General features: G+C 34.8%; 1 pseudogene; it reads left to right on the plus strand.

Moving 5' to 3' along the window:
- Positions 1-960: 960 nt before the first annotated feature.
- On the plus strand, positions 961-1892 carry LOC101681172 (annotated as a pseudogene).
- The last annotated feature ends 6709 nt before the right edge of the window (positions 1893-8601 follow it).

Here is an 8601-nt window from a genome sequence, read left to right on the forward strand (position 1 = left end):
TGTATCAACAGTAAAGGTAACACAAATTCAGCTAGTAATGCAAATATTCAGAAAGATAAATAGCTAGGCTCTGTAGCAGGAGGTAGGGAAATCAGCAGGTTGTGAAGTTGTTCATAAGAATTAAGCTCACTTAACCACCAGTGGAGAGAATTCCTCAGACCTTAGAGTAATTTATTTTCTTTTCAATGATGGAGATCGTAAGAACATATTTAGAAGCTTCTAACAGCATTAAGCCCATTACCAAGTCTGTCGAAGTTGTTGGAGAAAGTAAGCAAAGAGAGTTCTATGCAATCCCAGACATGTCAGTGAATATGAAGACTTAAATACCTTTATAAAAATATGACTTTTTAAACACACCAAGGAACAAAAATCTTCTTTTGGAACAAAGACCTCCAGTTTTGTTTTGTTTTTAAAGATATTATTTATTTATTTGTCGGACAGAGAGAGCAAAAGCAGGGTGAGAGGCAGGAGGAGACTCCCTGCTGAGTAAGAAGCCCAATGCAGGACTTGATCTCAGGATCCTTGGATCATGACGTGAGCTGAAGGCAGATGCCCAACCTACTGAGCCACTTGGGTGTCCCTAAAGGCCTCTAGTTTTGCTCTAGTGTCTAAATAGTGAACCCAAGTTATATTAGCACTGTTTTTCTAAAAAGACCCAAAGTGTCAAGAAAAGACATGAAATCGAGCATGAAATTTTGTGACTCAGTTTCTCAATAGGAAAGAACTTTTTTACCCTTAAAATGATACTCCCTCAGTAATCCACTTGGTCACATGGGAAAATCCTAAGTACAGGATAGGCATAAAATGTAAGTATACATATAATATATATTTATGTTAAAAACATAATGAAATATAAAGGCTTGAATATATTATATTTTAGAACAGTTAAAATAATCTATAATCAATGAGAACATTTATCTGAATATCACATGCAGATTGGAGAGAAGTCAGAACTCAGTGATGAGAAACGGCACAATAACAACATTCATTCTGCTGGGACTTACGGATGACCCTGAGCTACAAGTTCTGATTTTTATCTTTCTCTTTCTCACCTACACACTGAGTGTAACTGGAAACTTGACCATCATTATACTCACTTTTGTGGATTCCCACCTTAAAACACCCATGTACTTTTTCTTAAAAAATTTCTCCTTCTTGGATATCTCATTCATATCTGCCATTATTCCCAGATATCTGTATAGCATAGCAACAGGTGACAACGTTATTACCTATAATGCTTGTGTAATCCAAGAGCTTTTTACTGACCTCTGTGGGGTATCAGAGTTTTTTATGCTAGCCTCCATGTCCTATGACGACTATGTGGTCATCAGCAAACCCTTGTATTATGTGAACCTCATGAGCAACAGGGCCTGCAGGACTCTCGTCATATGTTCTTGGATGGCTGGTTTATGTATAATAATCCCACCACTTAGCCTGGGTTTAAATCTAAAATTTTGTGACTCTAATATAATTGATCATTTTGGCTGTGATGCATTTCCCTTAGTGAAAATCTCATGTTCAGATACATGGTTCACGGAATGGACAGTTACAATCTGTGCTGCACTGACCTTGAATATGACACTTAGATGTGTGGTTCTGTCATATACTTATATCATCAAGACAATTTTTAGATTCGTTCTGTTCAACAAAGGAAAAAGGCCCTTTCAACCTGTTCTTCCCACATGATTGTGGTCTCCATCACCTATGGCACATGCATTTTCATCTATATGAATCATACAGCAAAGGAAAAAGTGACCATTAATAAAGTGGTTTCACTGCTCATTTTCTCTATTTCACCTACACTGAACCCATTTATTTATACTTTGAGAAACAATCAAGTTAAGAAAGCCTTTGAGGACTCAGTCAAAAGAATTTGCCTTGCTCTCAATTAAATAAAAGAAATATTATTATTAAAATATTTCAAAAACAAGAATAAATGTCCACAGGCATTTTATTTTGAAGTCTATAATCTTATTTCTTAATAACATATATTTCCATTACATTAATTTTCTCAACACTTTTTTAACCAACCTTCCATTGAGCCCTGCTCATGCCATTCTTGTGTTTTGAATTTTCAAACCAATATTTGATAGTTTTGCATATCAATTTCTAAAAAGCTATTCTGAAGAGAAATTAAGTGCATGATTTTGTTACAATACATAGTAAGAGTTATTCCTCGGGAAAATATATGGTAAAATTGTTTGTAGCTCTTCAATATACACAATAATATCTACACACATGTAATAAGAGTAATTTTAGTTAAAATGTCTAAAATGGATAAATAATCACATAATTTAAAATGCAAGTGAAAAAGAGTAATGGCACTTCCAATATTGAGAAAATAGATGAAAATACACTATAATGAACACACAGAAACACTGGATAAATATTCCCTTAACTCTATAGCTGAAATCATTGCAAAGTGGTCAACAGGAAGTGTCAGAAATAAAGATTCAACTAAAAGTACAGTAATACTCTACAAAATGACTACTGGGTACTGAAATGAGCATAGACTGGAGGGTGGGCGCAGGACATCACATTATGGATCATAAAGGCTTGGGATTAAAGTCTCAGGATTAATGTGGAAAGTACTTGGAACAATAGCTGCACATTCAGTGAAAGTTTGAATTAGAAAACCAAGCTCATTTTCACAGAAAGATTACTTTGTTTCTGAAAACAATATCAGCTGTTGCGTATAGAGCTCTGAGTCAAGGGGAAAGCATTCCCCAATGTATTTGATAGCCTGTGCCTACATCTAATACAAATTAAGCTCTTAAAGTCCAAATTCTGCCATAATAGCCATAATATACAGAGTTTTATCTACAAAGAATGAAAAATCCACATCAGTATAATTCCTTGGAAATTAAGGAATTTACATCAAATTAACTGTTATCTGGAAAGTAATGAAATGCAGACATGTCATCACAAATTCTTTGGAGCAATGAGAAAGCTGTAGTTAGAATGAATTCTGTTATCTTAAATAAATTCATTTTTAAAAAATATATAAACTAGACAAAAAGTGAGGAATTTAAACTAACGAATTTGAAAAAAAAAAACATTGAAAACAATAGTAAATGAAAAATGTTACTGTGGGTAGAAACTCAAATCAATTAAATAAGTTCAAAAAATTCAAAAGCCAGTTCTTTGTAAACTCTAATAGCACATAAAAACCCTGCCCCAATGAATGTGATAAGTAAAAATCAGAAATGCCCCATATTTTATTAGATCTTGGATGATGACATAAGAAAACAAAATAATCATGATAAATATGGGAAAGAATAAATAAAACAATGGCATTTCCTTGAATTTAAAGTATTATTCACATTTTGCTTTTCTGAAATTCAGATATTTCATACAACGGATGGCATCTACCATTGTTCATAGGCTAATTGTCAACATTTTCTTTTCAATTGTGATAAATAGTATAATGGCATGCTTTATAATTGATGTTGTCTTAAAGTTGATGAAATTTGATATATCTTTTTTTATATTGAGGCCATTCTTAAGCACACAGAAAACTCAAGAAACTAATGGGAAACTAATGGAACTAGTAAGGGAATTCGGTATTCTAGCTGAAAAAATGGAAAAAGTTTTAAAAAGAAGTAGACTGTAATAGAAAAAAACAACAGGAAATCAATGAGCAAATGTTATTTTGGTCATAAAATGTTATCTTGGTTTAATTACCAAGAGAATAAATTTAACATAGAAGTGCAGTATATATATATATATAAAGAAAGTATATAATCTCTTAAAAGAATATAAAATTTAATTAGAACAAAAAGAAAGACAGCCAATATTCCAGCTAGGAAAATTTTAGTATAAGCATGTGTCTTTGTGAATGCATAGATTATTTATGGATTGCAGAATATTTATTTTCATACAATCACTGAACATAGAAAATATTAAAAGAAAACAAGTTTTAATGAAGGTTATCTGAAGCAGAAACTAAACAATGTAATTAGAAAGAAGAATGAGTAGAATGAGACAAAGGATAAAATCAAAATAAAACTATACTAATCTTCACTAAAATAATACTATACTAATCATACAATCCCACTAATATATGAAGGTTTTGGTGTGTGTATGTATGTATATATATACATACATACATACACCATATATATATATATATATATATATATATATATATATATTTGGGTGAAAATAAAGAAAATTTCTTTCAAATAGATTTTCATCTACAAAATGGTAGAATATTAAATGTCTATTACCAAGCAAAAATAAATAAATAAATAAGTTGCAAGGTTTTTTGTTAACTGCTGATCAATAAAAAATAAACCAAAAAAAGGCAAAAAAGAAAACCTCTCTGAATGTATGAATGTTACACATTATACACATGATTATCTCAAGTGATGCAGTAAAAACATTGGACAAAATCCAGCACCTTTTTGTGATAAAGACACTTGAAAGACTAGGAATAGGAGGTAACTTCCTCAACTTCATAAAAGCATCTACAGGTAACCCATAATTAATGGGGAAAGATTGAATGTTTTCTCCCTATGATCAGTAACAAAAGGATATCTGCTTTCACCACTTCTATTCAACACTGTACTAAAGGGGTTTTTCCCAGGGTCATTAGAGGAAGAAAGAAAGAAAAGAAAAAAGACAGGAAATTAGAAGGGACATGATTTAGTATATAGAAAATCCACAAACAACTATTAGAACTAATAAGTGCAGCCAGTTTGCAGCATATAAGATCAATAACAAAAGTTAGTCGCAATTCTATACACTAGCAAAGATTTTAAAACATCAAATTTTCCAAAGCTATTGGAAATTCCTTTGTACTAGCCTTTCTTTTTAGTGATGGAAAGTAAAAGGAAATATTTCCTGGGCTTATGACAGCACATCTATCTTGAGGAAGTTTATGCAATTGATTAAGTCACAAAGATTCTGTAACTGTGGCCATGGACTCAATCAGCAGTGAGCAGAAGCTGTCATGCAGATTTTCAACATTACATTTATTTTCAAATTTGTAGCTTTAAGAATAATTGTAGATCGGGACGCCTGGGTGGCTCAGTTGGTTAAGCAGCTGCCTTCGGCTCAGGTCATGATCCTAGCGTCCTGGGATCGAGTCCCACATCGGGCTCCTTGCTCGACAGGGAGCCTGCTTCTCCCTCTGCCTCTGCCTGCCATTCTGACTGCCTGTACTTGCTCTCTGCCCCCCCCCCTCTGATAAATAAATAAAATCTTTAAAAAAAAAAAAAGAATAATTGTAGATAAACATCGAAACATCGAGAGTTTACAATTAATTGCTAGAAGTAAAAATAAATATGATCAATTCTGTCCTTTCAGTTATATTCTCTTTTTTTTATTAATTTTTTATTTTTTATAAACATATATTTTTATCCCCAGGGGTACAGGTCTGTGAATCACCAGGTTTACACACTTCACAGCACTCACCAAAGCACATACCCTCCCCAATGTCCATAATCCCACCCCCTTCTCCCAAACCCCCTCCCCCCAGCAACCCTCAGTTTGTTTTGTGAGATTAAGAGTCACTTATGGTTTGTCTCCCTCCCAATCCCATCTGTTTCATTTATTCTTCTCCTACCCACTTAAGCCCCCATGTTGCATCACCACTTCCTCATATCAGGGAGATCATATGATAGTTGTCTTTCTCTGCTTGACTTATTTCGCTAAACATGATACGCTCTAGTTCCATCCATGTTGTCGCAAATGGCAAGATTTCATTTCTTTTGATGGCTGCATAGTATTCCATTGTGTATATATACCACATCTTCTTGATCCATTCATCTGTTGATGGATATCTAGGTTCTTTCCATAGTTTGGCTATTGTTGGACATTGCTGCTATAAACATTCGGGTGCATGTGCCCTTTTGGATCACTACGTTTGTATCTTTAGGGTAAATACCCAATAGTGCAATTGCTGGGTCATAGGGCACTTCTATTTTCAACATTTTGAGGAACCTCCATGCTGTTTTCCAGAGTGGCTGCAGCAGCTTGCATTCCCACCAACCGTGTAGGAGGGTTCCCCTTTCTCCGCATCCTCGCCAGCATCTGTCATTTCCTGACTTGTTGATTTTAGCCATTCTGACTGGTGTGAGGTGATATCTCATTGTGGTTTTGATTTGTATTTCCCTGATGCCGAGTGATATGGAGCACTTTTTCATGTGTCTGTTGGCCATCTGGATGTCTTCTTTGCAGAAATGTCTGTTCATGTCCTCTGCCCATTTCTTGATTGGATTATTTGTTCTTTGGGTGTTGAGTTTGCTAAGTTCTTTATAGATTCTGGACACTAGTCCTTTATCTGATATGTCGTTTGCAAATATCTTCTCCCATTCTGTCAGTTGTCTTTTGATTTTGTTAACTGTTTCCTTTGCTGTGCAAAAGCTTTTGATCTTGATGAAATCCCAATAGTTCATTTTTTCCCTTGCTTCCCTTGCCTTTTGCGTTGTTCCTAGGAAGATGTTGCTGTGGCAGAGGTCGAAGAGGTTGCTGCCTATGTTCTCCTCAAGGATTTTGATGGATTCCTTTCGCACACTGAGGTCCTTCATCCATTGTGAATCTATTTTTGTGTGTGGTGTAAGGAAATGGTCCAATTTCATTTTTCTGCATGTGGCTGTCCAATTTTCCCAGCACCATTTATTGAAGCGGCTGTAGTTATATTCTCTTTTGGTGATAATTGGGTCATATTGTTTCTGGGAAATGGATTTTCCCTGACTGTATAAAGCTGAGAGATGTGAGTTTTAATATGGATATTTACAAAATGTTATTTGTTTAATGTATTACTTTGGGATAGCTTATACTCATTGATCATTTGTATGAACGAATAAATAGGAAGTCATCCAAAAGTAGCATAACTTGAGAGACATGAAGATGCACTGCTTAATGAAAAAAAAAAAAAACACTTAACAACTTAGCCCATTGCATTATTTTATTAGAAATCAAATTTTAAAACCTTTTATATAGCATGCAAACAGCAATCAGTCAATAAAAATTCAGATCAAGTATACTCAACACTTGCATTGTAATGTCAGATTTCTTACGGAAGTATAGTTTTAATGACTGGAAGAAAAATGATTCTCAGAGTCAGTTGGTTGTATTAGTTTCCAGAGAAGCCCAAGTCTTTCTACATCGAGAAGAACAGATTCAGGGATGGAGGTGGACTGCAGAAATGGTCCTCACTGTGATGAATTGATCATTTCATCAGAGAAATGATCAATTGTAAATGTCAGGAGTGGACCTACATTTATGGGAGCATTCTAGCTCTCAAGCAAACCCCATGCCCCTTGTCTTTGATAGTGACTGTCATCCCTGGGATTCAACTCCGGCATTTAAGCACATGATCAGAGCTGGTACTGGCCCCGTCTCAATACGGAGAAAATATTATAAAGCAGTATAGCAAAACATTTCACCTAGTAAATGAACTGGAGCCTACAGTTCAAATTGCAGGAAATCTACTATTTTGGGAAACCCTGATTTCATTTTGAAAATATTTTAAAAGCCAGCATTAATGTGGTATATAAACAATGAATTCTGGTTCACTGAAAAGAAATTTTTAAAAAAAGCCCTTTTTTTCACTACATCTGTATATTTGGGGTAAATACCCAGTAGTACAACTGTAGGAATCTCCACTGTTCTCCAAAGTGGCTGCTCCAACTTACATTCCCACCAACAGTGTAAGAGGGTTCCCCTTTCTCCACATCTTCTCCAACACAAATTGTTTCCTATCTTGCTAAATTTGGCCATTCTAACTGGCGTAGGGTGTTATCCCAATGTGGTTTTCATCTGAATCTCCCTGATGGCTGGTGATGATGAAGATTTTTTCATGTGTCTGATAGCCATTTATATGTCTTCATTGGAGAAGTGTCTGTTCATATCTTCTGCCCATTTTTTCATATGATTATCTGTTTTGTGTGTGTTGAGTTTGTTCTTTATAGATCCTGTATATCAACCATTTGTCTATACTGTCATTTGCAAATATCTTCTCCCATTCCATGGGTTGCCTCTTTGTTCTGTTGACTGTTTCCTTTGCTGTGCAGAAGCTTTTGATTTTGATGAAGTCCCTAAAGTTCATTTTAGCTTTTGTTTCCTTTGCCTTTGGAGACATATCTTGAAAGAAGTTGCCGTGGCTGATATCAAAGAGGTTATGCCTATGTTCTCCTCTAGGATTCTGATGATTTCCTGCCTCACATTGAGGTCTTTTATCCATTTCAAATTTATCTTTGTGTATGGTGTAAGAGAATGGTCAACTTTCATTTTTCTATATATAGCTGTCCAGTTTTCCCAGCACCATTTATTGAAGAGAATTTTTCCACTGTATATTGTTTTCCTGCTTTGTCAAATTATTTGACCATAGAGTAAAGGGTCCATATCTGGGCTTTCTACTCTGTTCCACTGGTCTATGTGTTTGCTCTTATGCCAGTACCATTCTGTCTTGGTGATCACAGCTTTGTAGTAAAGCTTGAAATCAGGTAACATGATGCCGCCAGTTTTATTTTTGTGTTTCAACATTTCCTTAGCGATTCGGGGTCTCTTATGATTCCATACAAAGTCTTGGATTATTTGCTCCAGCTCTTTGAAAAATATCGGTGGAATTTTTATTGTAATGGCATTAAAAGT

The sequence above is a fragment of the Mustela putorius genome, unplaced genomic scaffold (assembly GCF_011764305.1).
Source record: "Mustela putorius furo isolate JIRA1106 unplaced genomic scaffold, ASM1176430v1.1 tig00003988_pilon_pilon_pilon, whole genome shotgun sequence".
In the NCBI taxonomy this organism is placed as follows: domain Eukaryota; kingdom Metazoa; phylum Chordata; class Mammalia; order Carnivora; family Mustelidae; genus Mustela; species Mustela putorius.